This window comes from Chiloscyllium plagiosum, unplaced genomic scaffold, assembly GCF_037043375.1.
Source record: "Chiloscyllium plagiosum isolate Xiang-an unplaced genomic scaffold, Cpla_swu_hap1 HiC_scaffold_1, whole genome shotgun sequence".
Classification (NCBI taxonomy): Eukaryota; Metazoa; Chordata; class Chondrichthyes; order Orectolobiformes; family Hemiscylliidae; genus Chiloscyllium; species Chiloscyllium plagiosum.
In genome coordinates this window covers 38,120,424-38,137,784 of record NW_028270139.1, presented here as the reverse complement: position 1 = coordinate 38,137,784, position 17,361 = coordinate 38,120,424, and the positions used below count along the sequence as shown (strand labels likewise).

The 17,361-nt window shown below is 40.2% G+C and overlaps 1 protein-coding gene across 5 annotated transcripts in view; it reads left to right on the top strand.

The window, feature by feature from the left end:
- mapk10 (mitogen-activated protein kinase 10) overlaps positions 1-17,361 on the top strand; it is a 210,687-nt gene that overhangs the window by 58,218 nt on the left and 135,108 nt on the right. The window lies entirely within an intron of this gene.

The window sequence follows — 17,361 nt, the reverse complement described above, 5'->3', positions numbered from 1 at the left end:
GAGGTGCCTGGGAAAGTGAGTACTCAACACCCATGCTTTGAATAAGATTGGCACCCTTCTGACATTGCAGGGACCAAACAACTGGTGGCAAGGCTGGCAAGATAGTTGGGTGACTGCCAACCCGCAAGGAAAGCTCCAATGTCTAAGAGGGTATGATTGTCAGAGTTTTGAGCCCAGTGGTGATGGGGAGCAACAGCCTCACAGGAAGGTTAGAAATCTGGACATCAGGATGGCATGAGAGAAGAGGGAACTACAAGAAGACAACAGAAGCAAATCCTCAAAGTAGGATTGATTCCAGAGGTTGGATCTTCCAGGAGATAACATAGAAAGCAGAGCTGCAGGAGACTGTGTGAGTCTCCAGGCAGATTGTCACTGTCATCTGTATCCCTCTCCTCACTCTCCTCACTGCTGCACTCTGCTAGAGGCTGTCGGTCACCGTGGTTTCAGCTTCTGCCTCATGCGGAGCTCCAGATTTTAGTGTCATCTTGCAAACAGTTGTATCTCCACTGCATCCTACAGGGCACAAATGATCTTTTTGCCAGAACTGGACAGTGAATCTATTTTGCAACAAACATGTGGACAGGTCATGGAATCCCTTCAATGTAGATAGAGGGCATTCAGCCCATCAAGTTTACTCTGACCTCTGAAGATCCAGCTCACCCCCACCTTATCCCTGCATTCCCCATACCTAATCCACCTAGTCTGCACATCCCTAGACACTATGGGCAATTTAGCATGGCCAGTCCATCTAACCTGCACATCTTTGGACTGTGGGAGGAAACTGGGGCACCCGGAGGGAACCCACGCCGACAAGGGGAGAATGTGCAAACTTTATACAGGCAGTGACCTGAGGCTGGAATTGAACCCGGGTGCCTGGCACTGTGAGGCAACAATACTAACCACTGAGCCACTGTACTACCTCATAACAGAAGAAAGTGAGTTTCAGCTCCATCACTCGATTTCCTGAGCTACAAGGCATCATCAATGCATTTGTGTCTCCATCAACAGGAATGGTTTCCACTCCTTTAATGAACAAATAGTCTGTGATCACAACAAAAGCTTCCTGTAGGAGTTTGCTCACATTCTTAGCAACTGCCATCCTTTATTCTCCATCTGTCCATCCTGCCTCAGATTGTCATTCCAACCTATGAGGGGACAAGGGAATTTACAAAAAAGGGGATTATGTTTTGCTCCAAAATAATGATTTGAGCAGAGAGCTGTCACAATGGATATACATTGTTAAAGTTTAACTTTGATTTGAGTGACAGCTTTCCTTTTCACTGGCTTCAGGCTGAACTATTTTTATAAAAACAGATCTGCATGCAATGTAACACTGAAATGCCAGGCTGGAGTTATAAATAGCTCTGCCTGGCTGGTGTGCCAGTTCTCCAATTATTATCACAGTATCCCGACAGTGTGGAAGTAGGCCATTTGGCCCATCGAGTCCACACCAACCCGCCAAAGAGCATTCCATCCAGAACCACTCCCTATGCCATCCCTGTAGCCCTGTATTTCCCAGGGCTAATCCACCTAGCCTACACATCCCTGGGCACTACAGACAATTTAGCATAGCCAGTCCACCTAACCTGTACATCTCTGAACTGTGGGAGGAAACCCACGCAGACACTGAGAGAACGTGCAAACACCACACAGACTGTTGCCTGATTGAACCCTGGTCCCTGGAGCTGTGAGGCAGCAGTGCTAAATACTGAGCCGTCACCTACCTCACTTTCTCAGAGGTGGGATGGACAGTGTTGGTGATGACGGGTAACTTTGTTGAGTTATTGTGGAATCACAAATACTATCCTCCTGAGAGAATACAACATATTTGTGCAAGAAGAAGCAGCAGGTGCCTGCTTTCCTGGGAGGACACCTCAGTGAAGCAGAGAATTTTGGACTACATCATATTAACATCCACGATGGCAGCAGCACAGTAACCAGCGTAGATGTATTTTTTTCAAATCAACCTGTTTGGAGATGTTATTATACACATTGTGAAACAGGTGGGATTTGAACCAGATTTCCTCTCATCCAGGAGGCAGGGATACTACCACTGTGCCACAAGGAGGGCAACCAGCTCAAATTGAATTGCAATAGTCTGACCATCTGCTATTGTACTCCATTGGTGGGTGCATTCAGCCTGTGCTGCAGTGGAAGCTGCAATACAAACTAAAAGAAGCTACAACATGGGTAGGTCAAGTATTTCCACAGCTCCAGGCTCTGTATAAAACTCTGCCAAATTTAAGGCTGGATTCTGTCATGTGTCAGATTAAATATGAGTCCTTTTTCATCCGAAAACTCTTATTGTTACCCTTCACTCTGAGGTGGTACTAGCCATCCACGCAAGATATTTTGGGGATCTAAAAGCAAAACTGCAAAAGAAGGGAGCTGTTCTGACTGGCCCATGACTTTAGCCAAGCTCCTCAAGCACTCCAGCATTGGGCACAAACTGCTTTGATAAACTGACCCAACGTGAGAAGGCTATCATTGCATTCAATAGGTCAAATGTACAGTCTATGAGCCATAAAAGTGCACAAGTCACATTTTCCTGAGACTCGCTGAAGAATTTGAATTTTTGCATTCTTGAATATTAATGATCCAGTCTGCACTGTTTTTAAAGCACATTGCTGTTAAAACTAATCGTCACTTTTAGCTGTGCTTTCAGGTCACCAACCTTATCCATTACACCTGGAGTGATGATGTAAATGTATAGTAATCCTGTTTTTGCATTCCTCATAGTCTTCATTCCTCATTCTTAGTACACTCCTAGCTACATAGAGCTACTGCCTTCTCTAGTGTAAAGTCCAGCACCCTCGCCTGATGCACCTTGCTCCTCTTTTCCGCTTCTATATGCTGGTGCTCATCCCTCTGACAATTTAATTTGAACCCTATCCAGTCCTATTGTGCAGCTGCCCATAAGACATTGGTCCCAGTCCTGTACATGTGCAATCTGTTCATTTTGAATAAGGTGTCTTCTGTTCTCAGCAAGGTCCATTCTTTTATACCTCTCACCACTCTCACTGGAAGAAGAAACATTACAGGAAACATGAAAATATTTGAGTTGATCGTGACTCCTGAATACAAAGATCATATTAATTAGGCAAGGATTTTATAAAATATACTGACAATCTGTCTACATGTGAGAGAATATGGCCATTGCAGGGGCATAGCTGAGTACAAAACTACTATTGATTAGGATTTACTGTAACTACCTATGATCATATAAATTAGAAGACAGAAATTTCTAAGTCTATGAGCACTAACCTTGCCTTGGAGAAAGAGGACTGCAGATGCTGGAGATCAGAGTTGAGAGCATGGTGCTGGAAAAGCACAGCAGGTCAGGCAACATCCGAGGAGCAGGAGAATCAACTTTTCAGATGCCCGAAACATTGATTCCCCAGCTTCTTGGATGCTGCCTGACCTGCTGTGCTTTTCCAGCGCCACACTCTCGACACTAACCTTGCCTGACTGACACAGGCAGTCACTACTGAACAGTGATACCAAATGAGGGAGGGGAGAGAGGGGAGCACAGGGATGGTGAATAGGTCAGAGAGATGGTTTCTGAGACCTACAACTTCCTGTCTCATCTATTCTCTGTGGCAAAGCATTCCCACTTAACTGAATTTCAACGTTGTTTTCTTAAAGCTGTGGCACAACAGCTGTGGCACAACTCTTTTGGTGATTATTTTGACAATGATTTTTGTCATTGACTGTTGACAAAAAGAAATGGGGGAATGATTCATTTTATGTAGAGTTGTGTCAATTCCCACATGTGGGTACTGCCTCCTTTGATGAAGGTACACATATTTTACACTGCCATGCAAATTATTTGTTCTATTTTAGTCTTTGCCTAGTTATTTTGTTAATAACTTTTCATTATTTAACTAATACTTTTTAAACTAACTCTGGAAATAGTTTTGAGAATCTTAAGATTTTTGAATATTAACACTAAATCACTTGAAGTGAGGAAGAATATATTCGCAAAGCAAAAGATAATTTTATTTAACAAGTCTACGCAATAAAAAGGTAGTGTAAACAATTTCTATCTTGATTCAGTCATCAAGATGTATTCACCAATCTACCTATTGATATATAAGCTTGGTTCATAAATGATTGCCTTTGTTACTTACTTAGAAATCACACAATTGGACCTGTAAATAACTTTCAACATTTACTCTTTCCAAACTGCAAAGTATTTCATATTCTCCTGTATAATCTTTAACTGAAAACTCATGTTGTTCTCTCTATCCCCCTAACCTGATCCTCTGACAACATGGTCTAGGCTGTGGGATAATTTGAGATTCACATTCCTGGAAGGTAGCTCTGCATCTCGCCACCATAAGAGCACAGCATCATTTGGGAGCACAGTTGGGAGTGGGGAGACAAGAAGCCCATTCAACTCCAATTAATGGCCTGTTTGGGAAGATGATGGCCTAGTGGTATTGTCGCTAAGCTATTATTCCGGACACCTACGGTAATGATATGGGAATCTGGTTTCAAATCCCACTATGGCAAGTAGTGGAACTTGAATTCAATAAGAATCTGGAATTAAGAGTCTTAACGATGACCATGAAATTCTTGTTGATTGGTGGAAAAGCCCACCTGGTTCACTAATATCTTTTCGGGAAAGAAATGGCTGCCTTTACTAGATTTGGCCTACATGTGATTCCAGATCCACAATGTGGTTGTCTCTTAACTGCCCTCTGGCAATGAAAGATAGACAATAAATGCTGGTTTAGCCAATGACACCCACCTCTGAGAATGAATAAATGAAGTTAATATTAGGATTCTGTTTTCATGATCTATGACAGATTTCATGATCTATGCTGGAGTCTGATTGAGCTCAGATCAATTGTTTGACTCCGGAACCAACTTATCAAATCTGCTATATGTAAATATTGTAATGTTATACCCAAGCTATGATTCCTTCTGCCCTGGCATTGTGGGAATTTTTGACCTATTCTTCGGACCAGTGCACTAGCACACACCAATTAAAAGTAGTTGAATTCTCAATAAGGAACAGAAAGAAGCCTTTACAAAGGATAAAAATAGGTAAGGAACAAATAAAACAGAAATCATTGAAGAACTCAGCAAGACAGGCAGCATCTGTCGAGAGAAAGCAGAGTTAATGTTTCAAATCAAGTGATTTTATTTCAGTTCTGAAGAAAGATCCTCCCACAGTCCAGACATGTGCAGGTCAACTGAATTGGCCATGCTAAACTGCCCATAGTGTTAGGTGCATTAGTCAGAGGGAAATTGGTCTGGGTGGGTTACTCTTTGGAGGATCGGTGTGGACCTGTTAGGCCGAAGGGCCTCTTTCCACACTGTAGGGAATCTAATCTAATCTAATCACTAGACCTGCAATGTCAACTCTGTTTTGTCTCCACAGAAGCTGCTCAACCTGCCGAGGTTTTCAGCGATTTCTGGGTTTGTTTGTCTCAGATTTCCAGCATCTTCTGTTCTTTGTTTTATTTCAGGAACAAATAAATTGGACGTAGAGAAAGATAATGAAAAGCAAACTCTAAAGATTTGCAAATGTAGCTGCTGTCCTAATGAGCAGGTTTGAGGGAGAAATAGCTTCTGTGTTTGTAATTACCACCTATCATGGAGAAGGCACTGCCCATATTAGCAGTTTTAGAGCCCTGTCAGCAATTCACACTTTATGACCCAGTTTAGTACTCTGTGCTTCAGACTAATTGTTGGTGTATAAAGCAAAAGGTTTATTGTGCTTGTAGAAAATACTTTAATTACTATTTAATATAGTTTAATCAGTGCTGACAGTGCTAATCTGAAAATGATCAAAATTACTCATGTTGAGCTGAAATGTGCAGTAAATTAGCATGGATAAAGCTGCACTTAATGATAGTTTCTGGCTAATTACAGTTAGAATTGAGAATCGTGAAAACGCTATTTCCCAATTTGTCAAGAGAAAAAGTTTGTATTTCAGTAATTTGTTACAGTATCCCTCAAACCTTATAAAATAATCATATTTAATGAATTACTTCATTATTAATGGGTAGGCAAAAGTCATCAGCAATTCTACTATGACAAGGCCCCACAAACAAAAACAGTATGGAATGCATTACAGCAAGTCCTCACTTAAAGTTATTGTAGCTCTCCTGAAAATCACAACTTTAAGTGAAACTAAAGTTCCCATTGGAATCAATATTAAAAATGGAATTAGGTTCTATAGTGTCTTCTTTAGTAGACTAAACACATTAATATTTTATCTCCTATAAAGTTGAGATATGTTACATTGCTAAATGCTTACATTGGTAAATGAAATTATATATAAAGTGAAATAAATTAAAAAATGCGGTGCTGCAAATCAGAGGGTTGGGCACAAGGAGGTGCTGTAAGTCATGTGGGGAACTACCTTTAAAATGAATCATGTAACTCTCCAGCCATTATAGGCCTCATTACTTTATCAAAATTAAATCAAAACGATATTAAATGTTGCAACTTTAAATGAGGACTAACAGTACATCAATCTATTTTAGTTTATGTTGGCTAAAACATATGTTGCTACAATCTCTTCAATGAACAACATGAGAAACAAGTTAAAAATAAAATTTTAAATGCAAAATACAACTTCTTAGCCATGGATTAGCCTGCCTCCAATTTTTAAGTCTCACTACCAAATTTATGGCATTTACTTTATAGTTCTTGTAAGACGGAGACCTATACCAGATGTTAGATCCTTTGACTGTGTGAAGTCATGGCATCATACCTCTTAGAAGAGCTTAAAATTAGTCCACCATTAACAGATTATGCTCCGTACACGATTTTTCAGTGGTCTGTGCGGCCAAAACAGACATTGTCAGGAACTTGTTTAGAAAATATTTTCTGCAGATCCAGTAGGGGCAGGAGTACTATCTCTGACTCCACACATTGCCAATGAGCTTTGTTACTGGTTTAGCTCTCCCCTGGGAATGTGTCTCAGTTGCTGAAGGGTTCCAAATTTCACTGCCATAGGATAAGCTGCCTGTGAAGGCATAACTGGCATGGAATCTCATGCTGGATATGTAGACGAGACCTGAGACCCAACTTTTGGCTGACCTCGGGCTTCCATGAATAACTCTAGTCCCAGGTCATGGAGCCAAAAATGGATATAGACTAATTTCTACCCTCTCCTTCATACCTGCAATTTGCCCCACAGTATGGCATCAAATGATCAGATTAGATTGTGTGTGCATGTCCTGGAAATGAAACCAAAACTAAATCTGAGGTAAGAGTGCTTCCATTGAGACAGCTAGCAAGGTAGCTGGCAGATAGAAAAAAGGAATAGAGATATTATACAATTTAGGAACTCAAAATGCTTTGCATTATATGCAACACAAGGTGCCTGTTATATCTTTGCAACTTCCTCTGTGTGGAACATTCTGGAACAAGACAGCAATGTGTATCCAATGTTTATACAACTGGACGAAAAGTCATTCTATTCTGCCACAGACAGAACAAGGTTCAATGCAAAATATTCTGGTACATCTTTGACATTATTTTAAAATAATAAATATTGATTAGCATAATGGCTTATGGACAGTTTGGTAGAATGGGCAGCCAAGTGGCAAGTCACGTTCAAACTGGAGAAGTGTTTGTTTTATTCACTCATTGGACATGGGCATTGCCAGCTGTGATACATTTCCATGACAAGATGGTGAGTGACTTGGAGGGGATCTTGAAGGTGGTGGTGTTAAACAAGCTGCCCTTGTCCTTCTAGGTGCAGGCTGTTGAGGACTTGGAAGGTGCTGTCTAAGAACCTTTGATGAATTTTTGCAGCCCTTCTTGTAGGCAATACATACTGCAGCTACTGAGCATTGTTGGTGGATGCTTGTGGATGTGGTGCTAATCAAGAGGGCTGCTCTGTCCAGAATTGTGTCAAACTTCTTGTCTGTTTTTGGAGTTGCAGTCGTCCAAGCAAGTGGGGTGTATTCCATCACACTTATGACTTGTGCCTTGTAGGTGATGGACAGGCTCTGGGGAGTCAGGAGGTGAGTTACTCACCACAGTACTCCCAGCCTCTGAGCTGCTCTCGTAGCAATGTGAGTCTAGTGAGTTTCTGGTCAATGGTAACCTCCAAGATGTTGATATTGGGGGATTTAGTAATGGTAATACCATGGAAAATCAAAGGTGGGTGTTTACATGATCTCATATTGGAGATGGCATTTGTGTGGCACAAATGTTACTTACCATTTGTCAGCCCAAGCCTTGAGATTGTCCAAATCCTGTTGCATTTCACATGGACTGCTTCAATATCTGAGGAATTTGTGAATGGTGCTGAACATTGTGCAATTAACAGCGAACATCCCCACTTCATACCTCATGAAAGAGGGAAGGTCATTAATGAAGCAGCTGAAGATGGTTGGGCCTAGGACACTACTGTGAGAAACTGCTGCAGAGATGTCCTGGAGCTGAGATGACTGATCTCCAACAACCACAACTATCTTCCTGTATGTCATGTATGACTCCAACCAGCGGAGACTTTGCCCCCTGATACCCATTGACTCCAGGTTTGCGAGGGCTCTTTGATGCCACACTCAGTCAAATGTGGCCTTGATGTCTACAGCTGTCACCTTCACCTCAGTGACATGATTAATTTTGAATGGAAGAACACTGAGAGACATAGGAACAGGAATAGGCCATTCAGCCCCTCCAGCCTGTTCCACCATTCAACGAGATCATGGCTGATCTTTGGTCTAACTCCATGTTCTTGCCTTTGGCCCATGCAGTATCTTTACTCTGTGTAGTCAGTAAGTACAAAAGGTCTGAGATATTATAATGAAATAAATGATAAGCACTGATTACAAACTTCAAGTCATCTGAGTCAACAACAATCCACTCTTCCTGTAAAAGCGCAGGTTCAGCAGGAAGTAAAAGAAGGCCTTTGGGGAATGGAGCTTCTTGCTGTGCTGCATGCCCCCCCCCCCTTCCCCCCCCATCACTGGGTAGTGGTAGTGGGGGTCCCCCATCACTGGGTAGTGGTAGTGGGGGTAAGGGGAGGAGCCTCAGAGTTGGAGGCTTCTGTAGTCATGCAAATTGGCTAGCTGTTTCCTTTGTTTCTGTCCCTGCTAAATTTCCACAGTAATGGGAATGTGTTGCAGAGATGTAGGCCTGCATGGAACCCCTATTTTCCTGGTTTTCCCTGCGTCCAAATCCCCTGCCACAGGGCTCAGAAAAGAATGGCCTCATTCGTGAGAGAATGGGCAATTTAGTAACAATTTGCTAAGTCCGTGTATTACATTGAGTAATTGTGAAAATTCAGTTTATTAGTTTTCCCGTAGATATACAGAGACAACCTTGATACGGTTTACTTATCTACTTACGTACCACAACATCTCAGATGTTCACTGACTTTTTACACAAATGAAACAGATGGTGCAGATTTTTCATTTGTTACCCAACTGTAAAACTGCTGTCGCCAAATGGCCACCTATTGCAGAATCTAAACAAACTTAATTTCTGTTCATTTCGATGGAAATAATTAAACACTCTCTATAATGCCTGGGTAATCAGAAAGCTATATAATCTGCATGCCATGTTGAAAATCTGCCCCAGAATATTTCAAAAGATGCGATACTGTAGGAGCTTTAACTCTGTATGACTGTGGCAGCAATGTTCTCACAAAGGTTTATAAAGTACTGTGAATATCAGGCTTTCAGAGTAATGACAGAACATGGTGAAACAAACTAAGAAAGTTTCATTCAGAGGACCATGGCCACCTTCTGAGACTTCATCTATTTCCTCACACAGCCTTTTAAACACAAAGCACCACTCTCACCATCAGCTTGTCAGTATATCTGTTTCTTTCATTCGCATGACAACGCAGGAAAGCACAGAATAAGAAAAGGCATTTTGATGTAAGCAAATGTCTTTCTTCTACATGTGCAGTATGATAATCTCACATAGAGTATTATTAACCGAATAACTCATTACAATGTTCTGCACAGAGCTAGCATTTGACAAATTACTGGATGCTGGATAAGTGATCGAAAGCCTGGTCATTGATGTATGTTTTAAAGATGGTCTTAAAGGAGAGGGGAGATGGACAGGCCAGAGATATAGGACAGATTTCTAAATTAAGGAATGGGCACCAGTAAAGGAGTAATGGGTAAGGAGACTGGAGCATTCGGAACTCGTTGGACACCCTGAGTTCCAACATGTCACCATTTAAGAAATATTCTGTCTTTTGATGTATTCTATCAAAGTGAATACTTGATACATTATATTCCATCTGCCATATGCTAGCCCATTCTCTTAACTTGTCCAAGTCTCTTGAAGCTTCGTTGCATCATCCTCACGACTTGCATTCTCACCCAATTCAGTGTCATTAACAAATTTGGAAACACTAACAATTTGTCCCCACAGCTAAATTATTTATACAGATTGTGAATAGTTGTAGACCTAGCACTGACTCTTGTGATACACTATTAGTAACTGCCTGCCAGCATTGGAATGATCCCGTTTTTCTTACTTTCTGCTTTCTGTCTCTTAACAAATTATCTATCTATACTAATCTATTCCCTACAATCCCATGTGCTGTAATATTATTTACCAACCTCCTATATGGAAGTTTATCAAAAGCCTTCTGAAAATCGAAAAACAGCACATCCACTAGTTCTCCTTTATTAATGCCACAAGTAATACCCTCAAAAAACCTTGTCAAAGTGATTTATCTTCCATAATTTCATGACTCCTCTATGTAATTTGGCCACTTAAAAGAGGTGATCAGCTATCACATGCTTTACAATAGATTCTAGCATCTTTACATGAATGTAACAGGTCTGAAGTTCTCTCCTCTATTTCTTCACCCCTTCTTGAATAGTAGATTCCATTTCCTATCTTCTAGTCAGCAGGAGTCTTTCCAGAATCTATAGAATTACAGAATATAACCACATCTGCATCCAGATGTGATCTATATGGGCTTCAGTAAGGCATTCGACAAGGTTCCCCTTGGGAGACTGGTTAGCAAGGTTAGATCTCATGGAATACAGAGAGAACTAGCCATTTATATACAGAACTAGCTGAAACGTAGAAGACAGAGGGTGGTGGTGGAGGGTTGTTTTTCAGACTGGAGGCCTGTGACCAGTGGAGTGCCACAAGGATTGGTGCTAGGTCCACTACTTTTTGTCACTTATGTAAACGATTTGGATGTGAGCATAAGAGGTACAGTGAGTAAGTTTGCAGATGACACCAAAATTGGAGGTGTCGTGGACAGCGAAGGTTACCTCAGATTCATCGTTAGGGACACCTAATGATATGGATAGAATTCAGCTTGAATCTTTGGAGAGAGCGCTGAGTGGATTGGTACCAAGCGTACTTTATGCATTACTGATTGTGGATACATCTGAAGAAGATTATGGAGAATAAGTAAGTTTTCAATTATTTTTGTGGACATTGGAGAATTAACAGAGCTTAGTTCTCAATGTCTTGTTTTTGAGAGCGGATCTCCTCTGTGGTAATATATCAATGGTCATTTTTTATAATATCTGAGTAACATAAAACATTTTATTTTCTTATATAATTTATAAATATATATTGATATATTATATATAAATTGGAAATTCATTTATTCAGTATTTAATATTTAAAATGTAAAATGCATACAGTTCCCAACTTAGAAATCCACTATAATTGCCCGGTTTTCGTCCTTTAATTTAAATCCAAAATTAGTTTTCTTAAGTAGTCCTGACCAGTCATTGCTCAATTACAATGCTATAGGTCAAATAACTGGAGCTGCCTTAAAAGGATTTGTATATTCAAGTTTAAAAAAAGCTACTAATGCATGAATAATGGTTGAATCCAAGGACACAGATATTAACCATAAGATTTTTTTTGATGATTTATTACAATCTAATGTTGAACTGAAACTTCAACTGTAATTGAGAGAGGGGTCTTTCTGAATAAAGCTACGGCTGGCACATCATAATCACCAATGAAACACATCAGTCTTAAAATTAAGTGGAAACAAATGAGTCTGAAACACAATAAAAAGGTTATAATGCTGTTTTCCTCCTTATTAAGCAGATTTGAAATTGAATAAGGTTGGCTTTTATGTAAGGATAAAAGAGATTAGTTTGAAACTGATAGTAAGGCAGTCATGGCCTGTAAAAAGAACAGGAATTAATATTTTATTTCATAATCACTATAAAATCCTTAACCTTAAAAGAAATCATGTTAAATTTCCATAATAGAAATCAGATTCCAAACAGTCCCAGATCTCAAGCTCAAGGGAACAAAGCACAAACATTCAATCACCAACCAACAAATGTGCATTCAAACCGAATCACCAAGGGTGAAACTTTCTATTAGCTGTACAGCTCTTTTTTCTCTCTCTCTCTCTCTCTCACATACACATACACACACCATATCTCAGTTTTTAGCTTGGGAGTTTAGTCTGATAGATCTTGGCTCTTGCTTAACCAAATGTGGAAGAATTGTTACCGCTGGCCAGCCTTATCTTTTAACACATCAAGAAAGAACAACGGCCTCCCTCCATATCCCATAAACAAAGAACAATCATCAAAATGAACAAAAAAGCAACAAAGCAAGACAAGCCAAGCTGAACAGGTACAACAACAACAATACAGCAGATACATCAGCGAGATTATTATCTTGTCAATGTTGTTCCTGGACTACAGCAGTAAAATTATTGGGAATTAAGTGAAACAGCTGTACATTCCAAAGACCGATCAGCCTGTAAAGAAGAATCTGAAATGGGATCTGCAAAAAAAAATAATAATATAAAAATAAACACCACTCATCTAAATCTGCATTATCATTGTCTTCCTCATTAAAACTAAGGCCAACCGTCGAACTGCACAGTTCTGTTAGTTTACCAGTCACTTGTGACTTCTCCTTTTGTTTCTGTATTTATTTTGCTCGAGCACTTCACTTTTAAGAACCTCAATAGACTTCACAGCACCATTTGCAGTTAATTTAATCCCCAATTTGGTGGCAGTATCTTGTCATGAGCGCAAAATTGATTCTTTGTGCCTCTCATCACAAAACTGTCACCATAGTCAAATTCACTTTTTCGTTCCTGCTCCCATGATATGTTACTAAATCAAGAGTATAGGTATAAAGGAAGAGTATAAATCAAGGTGTAAATCAAGAGTATAAAGGCAGTAGGAGTATACTTAAGAGAGAAATCAGGAGGGCAAAACAGGGACATGAGATAGCTTTGGCAAACAGAATTAAGGAGAATCCAAAGGGTTTTACAAATACATTAAGGACAAAAGGGTAACAAGGGAGAGAATAGGGCCCCTCGAAGATCAGCAAGGCGGCCTTTGTGTGGAGCCACAGAAAATGTGGGAGATACTAAATGAATATTTTGCATCAGTATTTACTGTGGAAAAGGATATGGAAGATATGGACTGTAGGGAAATAGATGGTGACATCTTGCAAAATGTCCAGATTACAGAGGAGGAAGTGCTGGATGTCTTGAAACGGTTAAATATGGATAAATACCCAGGACCTGATCAGGTGTACCTGAGAACTCTGTGGGAAGCTAGAGAAGTGATTGCTGGGCCTCTTGCTGAGATATTTGTATCATCGATAGTCACAGGTGAGGTGCTGGAAGACTGGAGGTTGGCAAATGTGGTGCCACTGTTTAAGAAGGGCGGTAAAGACAAGCCAGGGAACTATAGACCGGTGAGCCTGACCTCAGTGATGGGCAAGTTGTTGGAGGGAATCCTGAGGGACAGGATGTACATGTATTTGGAAGGGCAAGGACTGATTCGGGATAGTCAACATGGCTTTGTGCGTGGGAAATCATGTCTCACAAACTTGATTGAGTTTTTTGAAGAAGTAACAAAGAAGATTGATGAGGGCAGAGCAGTAGATGTGATCTATATGGACTTCAGTCAGGCGTTTGACAAGGTTCCCCATGGGAGACTGATTAGCAAGGTTAGATCTCATGGAATACAGGGAGAACTAGCCATTTGGATACAGAACTGGCTCAACGATGGAAGACAGAGGGTGGTGGTGGAGGGTTGTTTTTCAGACTGGAGGCCTGTGACCAGTAGGGTGACATAAGGATCGGTGCTGGGCCCTCTACTTTTTGACATTTACATAAATGATTTGGATGCGAGCATAAGAGGTACAGTTAGTAAGTTTACAGATAACACCAAAATTAGAGGTGTAGTGGACAGCGAAGAGGGTTACCTCAGATTACAACAAGATCTGGACCAGATGGGCCAATGGGCTGAGAAGTGGCAGATGGAGTTTAATTCAGATAAATGTGAGGTGCTGCATTTTGGGAAAGCAAATCTTAGCAGGACTTATACACTTAATGGTAAAGTCCGAGGGAGTGTTGCTGAACAAAGAGACCTTGGAGTGCAGATTCATAGCTGCTTGAAAGTGAAGTCGCAAGTAGATAGGATAGTGAAGAAGGCTTTTGGTATGCTTTCTTTTATTGGTAAGAGTATTGAGTACAGGAGTTGGGAGGTCATGTTGCGGCTGTACAGGACATTGGTTAGGCCACTGTTGGAATATTGCGTGCAATTCTGGTCTCCTTCCTATCGGAAAGATGCTGTGAAACTTGAAAAGGTTCAGAAAAGATTTACAAGGATGTTGTCAGGGTTGGAGGATTTGAGCTATAGGGAGAGGCTGAATAGGCTGAGGCTGTTTTCCCTGGAGTGTCAGAGGCTGAGGGGTGACCTTTTAGAGGTTAACAAAATGGATAGGATAAATAGACAAAGTCTTTTCACTGGGGTGGGGGAGTCCAGAACAAGAGGGCATAGGTTTAAGGTGAGAGGGGAAATATATAAAAGAGACCTAAGAGGCAATGTTTTCACGCAGAGGGTGGTACGTGTATGGAATGAGCTGCCAGAGGAAGGGGTGGAGGCTGGTACAATTGCAACATTTTAAGAGGCATTTGGATGGGTATATGAATAGGAAGGGTTTGGAGGGATATGGGCCGAGTGCTGGCAGGTGGAACTAGATTGGGTTGGGATATCTGGTCGGCATGGACGGGTTGATGCTGTACGTCTCTATGACTATGACTGTATATTAGTACTTCTTTAAACGCTGGGATGAAACTCTTCTGGTCCAGGAGATATATGAACCATTAGTTCAGTTAATTTTCAAGTACTATCGCTTTTCTAGTACTAATTTCTTTTAACTGTTCAATTACATGTCACTTAGTCACTTGCTATTTCTGTGACGACTGGCACAAAGTGATTGCTTTGTTTCTTGACCATTTTTTCATTCCTCTCTCCCGACTTGTAGTGGGCCCACATTTATCTTTGCTAGTGATTCTCTTCACATGTGGATAGAATCTTTTACATTCTACCATGATGTTCATTGCTCACTTACATTCATATTGCACTTTCTGTTAACAATTCCCACCAATATTTGCTTCTCCTTCCTGCTTCTTAGCTCTACCCAAACTAATTCTCCATCTTGATCCTTCAAACAAAAATGCTCTTTTACCAATAGCCTGATGACTGAGTCTTAAAGGTCAACCTTTCCTTATGAGACAACATCTCACCCCAGGAACCAGCATGGTCAAACATTTTTGAACTGCTTCAAAAATACAAGCATATTCCTCTTAATGTAAGGAGATCAAAACTATGCAGAGTACTGCAGATAGTTATGAATGCCCAGTATCATTGTAATAAGACTTCCCTACTTTTATTCTTGCTGTACCTGACTTGTTGTGATTCATGTACAAGGGACAGCAAAATCCTCTGTAGTGAAGAATACTCAGGCTCCTTCTGCACTGAAATAATATTATCATTTTCGATTCTTCCCGCCAAATTGGACAACCTAACATTTTCATATCAAACATTTTCTGCTAATGTTTTGCCCACTCACTTAATATGTCTATGTTCCATTACAGATTCTTTGTATCATCTCCACGACTTGCTTTCCTGCCTTCCTATGTATCATCAGCAAATCTGGCTACGATTCAGTCTGTCCCTTTTGAGTCACTAATATAGATTATAAATAGTTGTGGTCCCAGCATTCCTGAAGAAGGGCTCATGTCCGAAACGTCGAAATCTCCTGCTCCTTAGATGCTGCCTGACCTGCTGCGCTTTTCCAGCAACACATTTTCAGCTCAGTCCCAGCATTAATCCCTGCATCATTTCACTAGTTACAGTTTGCCAACTTGAAAGTGAGCCAATTATTCAAAGACTCTGTTTCCTGCTCATTAAATAATCGTTTATCCATATTAATATTTTAGCACTTTCACCATGAGCTTTTATTTTCTTCAATAAGCCTTTTTGTAGACCCTTATGTCTCTTGAAAATCCTTGTACATTGCAACTACTAGTTCCCCTTTATCCATCCTATTTGTTACATCTTTCAATAATTCTAATACATTTGTCAAGCATGATTTCCCTTTCATAAAATGATTATGACTTATTTTCAAAATGTCCTGTTATTACTTCCTTATTAATGAGTTCTGGCATTTTTCTATTGATAAATGATAGATTAATTAGGTTTCTGCCTCTTTCCTTTGTTGAACAGGGATGTTATATTTGAAGCTTTCCAAACCTCTGAGTCAGAGGGAATTTTGGAAGATTAAGCTCAATGCATTTACCCTCTCTGCAGTCAGTACAGGCCATCACACCTAGGAGACTTATCGGCCTTTAGTCCCATTAGTTTTCTGAATCCTTCTTTAGTGATTGTGCTAGTTTCAAGTTCCTCCCTTTAGCTTCTCGTTCTTTTCTTTTGTTCTTGGAACTCTTTCTAAAGCTACTATGCCGATAGATACAAAATGCTTTTTCAAAGTCTCTGCCATTTCTTTGTTTCCCATTTTTAATTCCCATTCCTGAGCTGTTTATAATGGTTAGTTACAATGTGAAGGTGCTACCATCTGCTATGAAATGGCATTTGCTACTGAGAATCTGGAACAAGGAGTAAATAGTTTCTCTACAAAAACAAAAAACAATAAAAAAGAATTTATAAAGAATGTTGTGTAGCAAATCTTGTATCAAGGAAAATTTAATGCAGTACAAGTTTTATGACCCAAGGCAATATATATTTCTGTCAAAATCTTTAAAAATAGAACTCCAAGATTTTTTTTTGCAATCCTCTGACAACAAAACTTTATTAACCATCTTTGGTTTTTGAGAGAGAATTTATTACCAATAACTTTGGAATTTCCTGTATCATTTTAGATTTGTTTCAGGTGGTAGCAATGTGAAAAGTATCAATGTTATTTCTAATATCAAACACACTTGTGAATTAGGTTAGAAGTGCAATCTTTAAAGCCTAACTCAGCAAAGCTGGTAATTAAATAATGCTGAGAATTGCAGCTTCATATCCTGAACGTGGGCCCAGTCTCACCAATTCGGCGACTGTTACTTGGTAGGTCATGTGTATGGTGCAGTGTGGAATTGCTTTAGTTCAGATT